This window comes from Acanthochromis polyacanthus, chromosome 18, assembly GCF_021347895.1.
Source record: "Acanthochromis polyacanthus isolate Apoly-LR-REF ecotype Palm Island chromosome 18, KAUST_Apoly_ChrSc, whole genome shotgun sequence".
Classification (NCBI taxonomy): domain Eukaryota; kingdom Metazoa; phylum Chordata; class Actinopteri; family Pomacentridae; genus Acanthochromis; species Acanthochromis polyacanthus.
The window spans coordinates 3,098,280-3,112,353 of NC_067130.1; the positions used below are offsets into that span (position 1 = coordinate 3,098,280).

The 14,074-nt window shown below is 38.5% G+C and overlaps 1 protein-coding gene across 1 annotated transcript in view; it reads right to left on the reverse strand.

The window, feature by feature from the left end:
* The window catches only part of LOC110957178 (ankyrin-1-like), a 145,209-nt gene that overhangs the window by 112,317 nt on the left and 18,818 nt on the right, over positions 1-14,074 (reverse strand).

Here is a 14,074-nt window from a genome sequence, read left to right on the forward strand (position 1 = left end):
CATATTTGTTGCTGTCTGTTTCTAAACTGCATATTATTTAACACCAGTTTCACACAGTTTTATATTTTGAGGTGTAATTAATGAGTTTTAGTCCTTTTTTTCTGAACAGATTGCGATTTAATGTAATAAACTAAATGTTTTGTCATTTTTCAGTGTGATCAAAACTCCCAAAGAAACCCAAATGAAATGTCAAATGAATTACATCCAACAGGAAGTCAATGACAACATGATTCATCTGTTCGTTGCCACCTTAACAGCTACATCTTCTTGTCCACGTACTGTCTCTTTATTGCAGTGATATCATGCATTTACCTTCTGATACCCACTGCTCATCACCAGAGGGAACATCTACTGAGATCAAACCCCTTTGCTGTTCCTCTATCTCTTTCATTCCCCCTTCCGCCCCTGCAACACCATCTCGCTGCAGAATGATGAGGCAATGTAAAGTGCAGCAGAGCCTTCAACAAAGAGGCAATGTGACAAGACTGAGAATGCAAACATTTCATATTCATACCTGTAATCCACCAGTGGATTAACGCCACATCCATTCAATCACATCGAGTCCAAAATCAATTCTGTGGTTATGGGTCAGTCTTCAAAACTAGACATTCCAAGTTCCAAATGTTACCCCTAACTCTGTATACCTTGACGTAAATGTGTGTTTGCTTGTGAGTAAAATGTGACAACTTTGAATTTCCTTGTGCTAATGGATCTATGAGGCTAGAGGCAACAAACAAAATATATGCCATTATGCCATAGCCTTCACTGGAACAGCTGTCAATAATAACCGCAGTAATTATTCCCTATTCCACATAAAAATGATATGCCATCACCACTGAAGGCTGTGTGCATATCAAAAGATTAATGCTCCCATTGCGGTTTATTCAGTAATGGGGCAAATGGTCTCTGGCAGGCACAGATACTTCAGATGACCAGTCATTCAGACACTGCAGCGAGTAAACCACAATGAAAGCATTAGTCCAGTGTAGCGTTGTTTTTACGCTACCTCATTAATTCACCTTGTGCAGGAAGAGAGAGATCAGGTATCCCTGTTGTTTGTTGCATGTTGTCTTGAAAATACGACTTAAGTTTGCCACTCATCTTAAAGCTGACAGTGCAACAGTTAAAATGCATTTATTTAAATGATTTAATATTATTGTTGAGGATAATATCTCACTATTTGTGCAAGTGTTTTAATGCATGGCATCAATGCAACATCAAAGACATGAACACCTCATAAAAAGGCGTCTTCAAAACCTATATTAAATAGGACTGTTGAAGATTACATCCCATTGATGCACACACCTTCATGCAAAGACTATATTTCTGCTTATATTAGCATTAAATCTAAGTTTAGTTACTGCTTTCCATGAGACTTTTCTCTGATTTATATGTCAGTATAACTATATAGGTACAAATGTGTGAAACAGTACTGTCAATAAAATGAGTATATGCTAGCTAAGCTATTACCAGCTTTGTTGCAGTTCCACCGATCTAATTTAACTTGATAGCAACATATTTTGAGCTGCAGTATTTTGCTTAGCCACACTTTTACCATATGAAGAGTTCATTTGCAAAAACAGATAACTCCGTTTTGATAAATTTTCAGAAAACTTTTTTTTATTGTTTACTTGAGATAATATCAATCAAACAGAAGTTGAGTGGATTTGACTCAGTAGAAAAATACATGACAAAATAGAGAAAAAAATAAATTATTAGTGTTATTATTGTTATCTCAAGTAAACAATAACAAACTGAGTTTCCGGAAAACGGAGTTACCCGTTTTTGCAAATGAACTCTTCATATATAAATGAAGAGGACTACATTATAACTTCTCTCACAAACATAAGAATCAAAGCTGGAGGAGGACATAAAATGACACAGCTCAAAAACAACTGGGAGCTAGTTAGCTTGTGGTTCTAATTAGCTAGCTTGCGCTGCTAACTGGCTAGCTGAAAGCCGTAATGCAACTGCGGCTAATTCAAAGACAAACACTCATTTACCAGCCCTGCTGTATGGTGCTAGTTCAGTTTGCCCGTTTTCTGCTAGTTAGCCAGTTAGCAACGCAAGCTAACTGCCTGCTACGCAACGTTAACGTTTTTGAGCTCCGATATGTCATAGCTAGCACATACTTGGCCAAGCTAACATTGGGATTACGTTTGCAGGGCTAAGCTAACAAAACTAACACTGTATCAAAATTCCGCCAGTATTTTACTGGTAGTGGTATTCCTGCTCTTTATATACCAGACATATCACACATATACAAAACTAAAACATTTTAGATAGCAAACACTAAAGTTTTAGAAGCAATGGCTTACGGATACTACTAGCAACCATACTAACCTTAAGATAATGCAAGGATAATAGCAAGAAATTGCTTTGCTTACCCCATAATATGCATGCTCATTCATTGGTAAGTTATTGTGAATTGTAATATTTAAGAATAATCTATTTGTTTTCTCCATTTTGGCCAAATAAGCTGTTGGTAAGTTGCAGTGAACCTGAGAAGGTGTGGTTGCACAAGCATAACTTACACTGAATCAAAAATATAAACACAGAATATTTTAATTTTTAAAGATATAGCGCCACTATAACAGAATGGACATGAAACAATCAAGGACGCACCATGTTAGGAATGAGAATGGGCAGATTGTGAGTGGGTTCACAGACCATAAATCACAAGTTGGTAACAAGTGTCTCCACTGTTTATATTACGTAGTGCGACATATCTGCAACACAAAGAGTTAATGAGGTTGTAGAGCCTACTTGTTGAATGTTGTCCCATTGTTTCTGAAGGGCAAAGTTGGCAGACATTTTGGGGACATGATCATGCACCAACAGACCTCTGAAACGATTCCTTGGATGGCAAATTGTGGACGATCATGTTACTAGCCACAACCCTAACTGACATGTAAACATGGCAGGAACCCATTCTGTCTTTCCATTGGCATCTGTTCCATCACATCATTTGAATAAAGCTGCATTTTAAGGCGGTATGTTAGTCACTGGTCAGAGGAGTATCTGTACACCAGTATCCTTTATAGGTATAACCGGCTTTGGTGTAGATTAACTCAGTGGTCAAGAATTTGACAGTTCCCTACATTTTACCCTTTTCTAATCAGTGGAAAGCCAGAAAAGAAGTCTATTCGCATGTTTTATTCATATTTTTGTTCATTGTAATTAAATAAAGATGAATTTATCTGTCACAGTGAGAATGAGGTTTCACTTTCAGGTATATCAGCAGGACATTATGAATCTGCTCACAATTGTGATGTCACGTACTTCAAGAAGAAAAGAAAAAAACAGAAATAGGGAGTTGGAGCAGATGGTGCTGGGATCCATCACTGATGAAAATGATGGCAATACAAGCGCTGGGTCCATTAGCTGCTCGGCCAAATATGCCAAATATAGAAAATGATGAAGCTGCAAATTTTCTGTGCTACCTGAAGAAGACTGTCATCTGTGGCAACACATTGTGGAAGCTGCTGTGAGGTGAAATGAACTCAGCATCTTAGTCATCATAGGAGTTGTAGGGTAAAAGAACAAGGCTACAGAGAACCTGTCTTTAAGAAGGTTTGTTGAAGACCTCAGAGATAAGAGAAACCCTGTGACAGACTTCAGCCAAACCCAGCCTGAACCTTAGTTTAGTGGTAGCTACATAACATACAAAGTCCAGGCACAAGGTGAAGCTAGAAACTGAAACAACTGTCAAAAGAATATTTTTAAAACTGCTGTGTGAGCCATTCTAATATCTTTGGACATGTTGTTACATATTTCATGAGCAAAATAAAGGCAGACTTCCAATTGTCCCCTAAGTGCTTTTGGGATTATTTTGTATGCTGAAGAGGATTCCCAAGGACACTGCACGCCTCTGACTAAATAATTCAACACTTTATCAGTAAGGGATTGTATAAATAAAAAGCACACTAAACTAAGCAGTCTTACGTCTGCAGAAGTGAATTATGGATCATCCTTAGTTACAACAGCAGAGTCATGGTTCATCAATCCATAAATTGCGCAGTGTAAAGGTGTGATATTTATTGCCAGCATGTCAAGCTGTACATTAGTGAGCAGATTAAATGTTTTTCAGTGGATGGTGATTCATGATTTGACAGAGCTCAGATTTACAAACACACCACTGCTATTTAAAGCCTTAAACAACATTGCAACACCTTTGGACAGCTCGTGTTCACTGTGTTAGTGCGCCATCAGGTGGCAAAAGGAAGTTACTGCTCCAATATGCTTCATTTGTCAAGCAAAATATCCTTGAGGACAGGGGTGTCAAACTCATTTTGGTCCAGGGGCCGCATACGGCCTAATTTGATCTCTAAGGGGCCGGACCAGTAAACTTACAGCATAATTACCGAGAAGTAACAATAAGCCTAAGTTTTTCTGAAGTTTTAGTGCAAAGGAGAACAAGTATATTTGAAAAATCTTTATATGTAATGAACTGTCCTTTTAAAATTTATATTAGAAACAACCAGAGATTAAAGTAAGTGCAATTTTAACAACCCTATGACTCAGTTTAACATTTATTTGTGTGCATTACAACTGATCACAGTGATTGTACAATGGTACAACATGTTTAGTCACAGGTATGGAGAACTTAAAAACATAGTCCTGGAATTTAAAAAAAATCAAACTTATCAAGATAGAGAATTTTTTTAAGTCTGTTTTCCACATTTGGAAAGTAATTGGAAACACCTAAATTAACTCTGCACACCTTTAAATCTTAAGTAGCAGCTATTTCATACAGACAGGTAAGAAAGTAAAGTTGTTACCTGCCTTGTTTATGTATAAAATGTAAATAAAAAAAACTACATACATAACATGGATGCATCCATTAGAAATAACATTCCACTCAACCAAACACTTTTGTTGTGAATCTGATGACCAACACTGAATTTCACAGTATTTACTGCAGCAAGTTTTCATTTAGCAACTGTTTGTTTTCCCCTAAGGCAACAATGTTTAAAGCAGCATTTTACAGGATTTATTCTTGCTTTTTTGTTTATTTTCAATTTTTTTCTACATTTGGGTTTATATATATATGTATATATATAATTTTAGTTTTAGTTTTATTTATTTTTTGCTCATTTGCTCAATTTTTTTTTAGATTTATGTTTAAATATAACATTTTTTCACATTTTTAATTTTTTGGTATTTTTTTCTATATTTAGATCTTACAGGGTTATCTGAAATTTTTTTAAATTTTCATTTAACATTCTGTGCATGAACATGACTTTGCTGTTTGATTCTGCTGAAATTAAAAAAAATATCAAAATAAAATGGGAATTTTTGACTGTGACTTTAACATTTCACTATTATTATTTTAATCTCTACTTTATTTTTGGCTTTGCCCTTTGTTTATGAGTTTTCTCATTATTTCTATGGTTCTTGCTTGAAATACATTAAGAAATAACATGCGTATGTTTGTTTAATGTCCCTGAAACGTCCTGTTCTTCACAGTGCCTTTCCAGTTGTGTCACATGCCATCTGGCCTAACTCCAAAGCAGACGGTGTATCCTCTGCTCTTTGCCCTTGACGATGACTTGCACTTCCCTCAGCAGAAAAAAAAAAAAACACTCTGGGACTCAGCCAGTGCTGCTGCTGCGTCCAATATAAAGTCTACGGCCATCTCTGAAATAAGAAGAGGCAGTGAGTGCAGGAACAGAGGACACATCTTTCTCCTCACCTTCATGCAACAAATTCATCAGTGTTTATTCTTGGAATAGGCGTCATCAATTATGTGTCACAGCAGATGAAACTATTTGGTTAAAAAATGGTTATGTGGTTAAAAAACAGGATTATATGAAAGATTTGGAAAGGATGTGGAATGATGTTTCTCCACAGTTTTAGTCTGAGTTAAACTGCAAGTCCAACTCTAATATCATTACCAGCAGCTGAATGTACATCATGTGGACATTCACAGATTCACTAGTGGTTAAAATGCCAACAAGACTTAGTCTGTGTAAATATTTTATGCAGGAATTTCTCTGCTTTCTTATCATTTATTGTTTCTAATATAGTTATAGGTGCTTTTCCCACAGGCGACTGCAGTTCCTGCTATTGCTGCGTGTCGACACACTTACACGCTTGAAACTCTAGATGTCAGCAAAGATTCAATGAGTGAATCTACCAAGGTACATAAAAGATCAGCTGCAAAACCTCTGTCATTATCAAAATGTAAGCAAAATATGATGTGATAGTCTATATGATGAAAAATGTTGTTCCTTCTTTTACCGACGTTAGTTTCTGTAATGAGGAGGTGCTATTATGTGTCACTCGGTAAAACTGCACTGCAGCTCTGCAGAATTATTATTATTATTATTATTAAGCAACCTCAGCATGATCGTAAAACATGGTATGCCTGTTTATAGAACTGCACAGCTAGCTCGATTAAGTTATGCTCAGCGGGGCAGAAATAGCATATTGGTATGTAAGGGCACTGATGCAGATAAGTTCAAAAAAAAAGAAAAAAAAGCATTATAGTTTGCTCAGCAGTTCAGCTGCTGCACCACAGGACAATGGAACAGTGTGTTTTATATTCCAAAATATATCAACTTTAATGATTATTAAAGTACAGGATGAACCATATATTACAATAAAAGATAACAGAACTTTTCAATAGATTGTTTGTTATTGGATTATAGGACTGATGTGAGCAGATTATGGTTCACAGTATCATCATTGGACTTCTGGAAACATCCCATACTGCTTCAGTTTAACAGTTTGTTAAATATGAAGCTACAGCTAGGACCCGATGAGCTTAACTTAGCATAAAGATAAGAATTACCACCATGGCACTGTAAAATTTCACTTAGCAGTACAGGTGCAGTTTACATCTACGCAGTGAAGACTATAGCCGTGTTTCCATATAAGTGTAAAACAAATTGAACCTTCAAAATGTTGGCAAAAGAAAATAAAAATTAGACTTTTTTATCCATCAACTGGCATGCGTGTTTTGTCAGAAGGTGGCAGTGTAGGCTACAATGTCTCTAATAAACAGAGAAGAAGAAATATAATTTGCTAACAGACAACATAATCCATCAAACAAAACTTCAACTATCTCCAATAGAAAAATAGAGGGAAGTCTTCAGGAATTGTTTTCAGCTGTGCAAGTTGTGATTATTGTTTCATGTCAGCTGGTATTATATTTCTTGTTGTCTAGAGAAGGACCTCTAGCCTAGCCGCGCTAGACCCAGGTCTGAAGACGCAAGGGTCTAGGAACTCTCGACAGGGAGGGAGGCGGGCTAAAAGGTTGTCTATCAAATCACTCTGCAGCACTTGGGTAGGTATACAACCAATCAGTGCAACGAATAGGCTCCAAGAGCGCCGGAAATCAGAGGATGCGGTAGTTCGGTGAAGCCTTATTTATACAGTCAATGGGTGAAGCTCAAGTATATTACAGACATGCTAACAGAAAGATTATTCAGAGTCGGTGCTAATGGAGCTCAACGACTGTTGTCGTTTTTGTTGTCGACCCTGGCAGAGAATTAAATTTGTTGCCGTGGGTTGTCTAGCGCGGCTAGGCTAGTTGTTGCCGGTTGTTTCTGTCAGAATCATCGCGCCTCTTTCCTCACTTAGTCACGCCCACCTTCTGACTCTACACTTCATGGTGATTCGTCGGCCAGTTTTAGGAGCATCCAACCTCAAGGCTTATGGAGGGTAACTAGACCCACCCTGGCAGAGAATTAAATTCGTTGCCGTGGGTTGTCTAGCGCGGCTAGGCTAAAGGACCTGTTCAGTTACCTGACTTAGATATTCACTATGTCTTCTTTGAAAGAGGGGTTTACGTCCCCGATTATGCGCATGAACGTTTGTTTGTTTTTAACTTACGAATCACTTCCAGAAAGCATAGAAATGTTTTTGAAGATTGTTTTTCTGATTATTTGAGGATTAGAAATTTCAAATCACCGTTTCCGTGACCTTTTTCTAATGATCTAGTTCAAAATGAAGATTAAAAAAAACGTTATGGAAACCCAGCTCAAGAATTTAATAGATGGACCCCAAGATTAGAGAAAAAAAAAACATAAAAAGCATCCGCTCAAAAGTAAAATATAGTAGGATCATGATCTTTCATTCTGTTCCTGAGTTATGATGTTCAATAGTGGAGAGAAAAGTGTTTTTTTTTTTTAAAAGTATATTATGGTGTCACACTGGCCTTTTGTTATTAAAAGTCGTGACTTCTTCATTTTATCCTGTTAGAACTTTACATGAAATATTGTAATCATTTGCATATGAATTCTTCAGTTATGTACGGATATATATATACCTTGTGATTGTTTTATGCAGAACTATTTCAGAACCACAGGTGCAACTTCCAGTTCTAGTTGTCACCACTAATTGGTGGTTTTTTTTCTTTCGTTTCTTAGCTATGTAGAGATTAAACTAGTAAGATTTCTTCAAACCACTGGTCAGTCTTTATACTAAGCTGACCATCTTCTGTCTGTGGCTTCATTTTGGACAAACATGAGTGTGGCATCAATCTTCTGATCAGAGCAAGACAGCACATAAGATATTCTTGGGGTGACTCGTGCACATCTGATGGATGATAAAAATTAAATTGATTCAATTCAATTATCCTCCAATAAAGAAAATGGCTTTAGAAAAAGAAACAGATTCTAAATGTGCTTTAGAAATATCATGCTGTGCATGACTGCTCCTCCATTAGGAACCATTGATCATTGAGCATGCGAGACCCACTCTGTGAGAATCAAAGTGCTCGGGGGTGAAAAGCACTTGGCAGACACCCAGAAATTATCTCAGAGTCACCCCTATTGAAGCCAAGACACTGCAATACTGCAGACCAGCTTCCTGTCCAGGGGAAGAATAATGCAAACTTTCTCCCTTTCCATCTGAATTGCTGATGAGGAGACTTGCACGCATGGCAGTTCTGCACTGGCTATAATACAGTCTCCTTTTTCATTGTCAGAGCCTTTTCCGTAAGCAGCTGATGAGGTGCAGCTTGCATATTTATGAGCTTTACTGAATTTTTTCCTAAACGTGCACCCTCCAACAGCACCTTAGTTTCTGTTGTTAATTTTGTGGGACAAATAAGAGACACAATGAAAGGTGGTGAATCTGTCTTTAAAATGTCACCACCGGATCTACGACCAGATCGCTCCGTCTCTTTTTACTGAGGAGCTGCAGCCCCGCCTCCATCAACCTGCCGGGAATTTCGCTGACCTCTGAGGCTTGGATTACCTGCCAGGGTCTGGAGGAGCAGCTCAAGAGCACTTGAGGACAAGACTTGCGCTGCTGCCAATCAATACTCATCGATTGTGTGTTCTCTTTTTTTTTCTTTACAGGAGTTACATTACAGTAAATGTGTTTGCTTTGCAGTGGTCCTGCAAATTGCATCGGCAAATAGCTTGTTCCATAGATTAGGAGGTACAGCCAAGGCGTAGAGCTCTGATGTCCGGTGTCTGCCCATAGCATGACAAAGCAGCTGCCTTTCTTTATTGCAGCTTTAATCTTCACTTTATGTCATGAGGCAGTGTGATGTGACATAACATACACAACATAATGTGATGGGGATGGACAGGACTTGATGGAATATGACGGAAGGTATGATGGATAAGACAGGACGTCACAGAGATCATGACATGATCCCATCACCATACCTACAAAGCCACTAAAGCAATGGGACTCTTAACTATTGCAGGGCTGAAGTAGAATCAAAACATTTCCGGATTGTTTTAGTGTGGCTAGCATGTTATGACTGCAAGAACTGCTCCAGTAGAACCTCTTTCTGGGTTGTTTATAGACTAGATATGTAGCCCTAAGAAAGTTCTGGGTGGGTTTTTCTTAAAGAAAAGAACAAAAACTAACAGTCCTCTTGATGTCATCTTTGAGAAGTAGTCTTCTCTCCAGTACCACTCACCATATAGGCTAATACAATGAACAGCAACCATCCAGGCTTCCTCCTTTGATGCAAAATGATTACGTCACCTCACTCGCCTGGTAGAACCTACACTGAAATGGAAACAGAATGGCTGAAAGGGACCTCAGGCATGCTCCGAATTTCTGCAGTAAAGAGGTGCTTTATATATAAGAGGGTTAAAAGCAGAGTGGTCTAGCTCACAACCTAAATGTGGCATTACAGTGGCATGGTAGACCATTCTTGAATACATTAACTCGTTGTGCTTCAGTGTTCCGCCCGCGGAACACTTTGAGATCTGCATAAACATTTCCTTAAATGTCTGAAGCTGCAAATGTGATTATACAAACATTATAACCGATGGAAAGCTTAGATTCTCATGAATCCGCCGGTATAAACAACTTTCAGATGTGATTACCACAGCGGGTAATATAAACACATTTGTCCAACAAACAACGAATATCCATCCATCCGTTCTCTATACACGGCTTTAACGTACACAGCGCGACTCACATTTCCAGGTTCATTATTACACACAGATGAAAATATTCCACAAAAAACGGCCATAATCCAACCTTGGACATCCAGACGAAACAAGCCAGTAAACTACTTTGTCCAAAACATGTCTTGAAGTTGGTATAGAATCCACGAATAAGTCGTTTTCGAGGAAATGCACCTCACGATGCGCGTCCAATGTTCCCTGTATTTCTCGTCATATTTTTATTTACAAATAGAATATTAGCGATTTTTTGTACTGAAAATGGCTGGAATTGACTGAAGCTTAAAGGGCTAAACTTTTCTCAAAAACTACAGAAAGTGGGTTAGACCACTCTGCTAACAAACCCTTCAAATCTTCACTGCACTTCCTGTGATACAGTACAGGGAAAAGCACACATTTCTAAGACTAGATTGAAGAGATGAAACACTAAGTTGCACCAATCAGCTTCAACATTCAAACCAGCTGCCTAATGTTGCGTAGGTTCCCCTCATGCAGTTCCAACCCATTAAGTCATGGAGGCTGGACTTCTGGGGGTGTCCTGTGCAGTCTGGCACCAGAACATTGGCAAAGGATCCTTTGGGTCCTGTAGGCTGTGGGGTGGGGCCTCCATGTCTAGTTCCAGCACATCTTGCAGATGCTTGATCTGATTGGGATCTGGGGAGACCAGGTCAATACCTTAGACTGCCTGTAGTAATGGCCAAGTTGCTCTTGAGCAGTTTTTGAAGCTGGACAGGGCACAATGTCCTGTTGCCATGGTTTACTTAGTCTAGAACAAAGTTTTAATGGGTGCTAAATGCCAAAGTAACTTCCAAATGAATGTAAGGACCAAGGTTTCCCAGCAGAACTGCAATGAGATGATCAATGCTATTCCCTTCAGCTATCAGTAGCTTTAATGTTGACATTGATTGTTTCATGCAACATGAATCCAGAGTTTATATCCAAAAAGGAATTTATAATTATCAAGAGCAGTTTTTAATAAGTTTTATAAATAAATCTATGTAAATGTAAACATGTATTAAGATTTTAAACAAACAAACAAACAGAATACGGTCTTACAGATATAATGGCCTTAGAAAGTTGTGAGAAACCTGCAGTCATGGAAAAAATTATTAGACTATCTATCTACCCATCCATCCATCCATCCATCCATCCATCCATCCATCCATCCATCCATCCTGTTGTAGTAGGACCACACTCATGATAACAGACGTTATTTTACTGTAAATTAATACAAATTCTATCAGATATTGGGTTGGATTAGTACTACAGCGTCGTCTACATCGACTACAACTCTCTTACTGCCATCATTCACATGCTGTTGGCAAAAAGTCCCGCTATCTGGAGTATCTTCTCCCTGAGACCTAGAATAAGGCCTTCTGTTCTTTGCAGCAATATCTGGTCCCTTTCTGCCATTAATCCCAGTGACATCTCCCAAACTATTCCTCACTTTTTCTGATGGCCTCATCCTTCTCAGAAGATGCAATCTAAGCCATGTGTCTGCTTACTTTTCAATTACTCCCAGCGGTCCAGCACTGACTTACGTAACACGGCTTAACACTTCTTCTGGGATGACAAAATACACAGCGCTTTAATGGCCGATCATTAAAGTTATTAAAGTCTCCGAAAAAATCCCAAACCATTCTGAACTTCTTCCAACAAATTAAACACACATCCAGGAGATCTGATGAGCTAGATGAGTCTGTTCGGGGTCATTAAGTTTGCCAACAGCAGCGAGGAGGGAGGGACGGAGGGAGGAAGAGGTAATATAAAGTTAGATTTTTTTTTCTGCTGCAGTGTTTCCTCTAAAGATAAATAAAACTGATTGCCTTTTTTATCTTATGTTTTATTTAAAGGCATATTATAGAAATATATCAAACTAAATTCCATTTGTTTGCACAGAAATAGCACAAACACAACAACTATGGAAGAAATCTCACTTCAATATGCATCATAAGTGTAAATGCAAGAGTCATGAATCCACAAAAATCAGAAAACAAGCAAATGAGCAACAAAGAAGTAAGGTAAGGCTGTATATGCTAATGCAATAAATACTATTCTGATGCAGATTCAACATCATTCAAACCGAGTTTCTTACATTGCAACATGTTTATTAGCAGATGTGCATTATTTTTTTTTGTTTCTAGGGCAGTGCATAAACTCCCTCCACTGTCCCGTCACCTCCTTGCTACCTCACTGCAGAGAGACAGAGTAAGGAAGCAGAGAGAGAGAGGGGTAGAGATCTGTAGAGGGAGGGGTCAGAGTTTTTGGAAACAGGGAAGCGAGCTGCACTGCAGCAACTGGGCGTTGGCTCATGGAAGGAGGCAGAAAACGGCAGCAGAGGGATGAGAGTTGCAGGAGAACTGTATTATATGTGTATAAAATATCACTGCACAAAGTGTATCTGTTCCTGGGAGGGGCTGAGAACACTTTCCCTGGGATGACTCAGATTTTTCTGCTTATAAAATCGGATGCATTTAATGAAACAACACACAATCATCTTAATAATTACATGCCGGATGGATAACAGCATGCAGCACTTCTACTTTAGAAACTTTATGTTTAGTTTGACTTTACAACATCTTTCAACGTCTGACTTCTACTTGGGAATATTTCTGCACTTTGATTTTTCCACTTTTAGTGAAGAATCAATACTTCTTGATCCATATTCTTCCATGTTCTAGTAAGGCTTTATGGAAGTAGCTTGTTTAAACCTCTGCAGAAGTTTTACTTTAAGCTCTACTCAAGAGCTCAAGTATCACAGAACAAAACAAAACATGTAAAATTCTAATTTTGACGCAAACATCAAAAAAAGCATGCGAGTTACGGAAGTGGAAACAGAAAGCGCTGATCCAGATTTACTGTATTTGTTGTGGAGTCGTTCAGTTTGCATATTTCTTGTTTCTACACTGCCAGTCTGTAACATTTTCCTAATATGCTCACACTTTCTGAAGCTGCAGTAATGACCATCATCAGCCTGTTTTTAATGTTCTGTATGTGTGAGTGTATTGGTGGGGTCAAAGGAGGACATCCCAAGCACAGACACAGCAAGAAATGTGAGTCCAGAGCTGTCATACTGTAATATATAAAGCCATAATGTGCAAGCAGCTCCATTATCGCCCGCCCCACCTTAAGCAAGGCAATATAATGTTCAATGCTGTGAGCGTTTTTACAGCCTCACTGCATCTGCCCTCCTCTCTCTGTTGCCCTGCTCAGGCTCTCTTTTGATTCTCTTTTGCACCTTTTCTGCTTCTTCCTTTATCCATTGCTCCTCTTTCCTTTCTTTCTTCCTCCTGCTTTCATTCTCTCTCCAGGCCAGGAAAATGTGCTGTGTCTGCAGGGAGGTTTTTTTTTTTTTGGTGCAGGAGACGCAGAGTAATTGATAACGGTGCTGCTTTTTGCTATCAGGAGGGCTGTGTTTGCTTTCAAAAGGAAACAAGACTGAGACAGAAACAGAAACAGATGGAAAACAAGAAAGAGAGAGAGAGATAAAACAGCAAGAGAGTGAAGGGAAAAAAAAGCAAAATATAACGCCAAAGGAGAAGATGAAGAGGAAGAAAGCGAAGAGGAAAATCACACTGTTCTTACATGCTGGTTTCGTTTAGGGTTTTCTTGTGTTTGACAATTGATTTTGTCGCATTAGTTGCTCTCAATAAACGTTCATTTGTGGTTTTTGCTTCTGCAGAATCAAACAC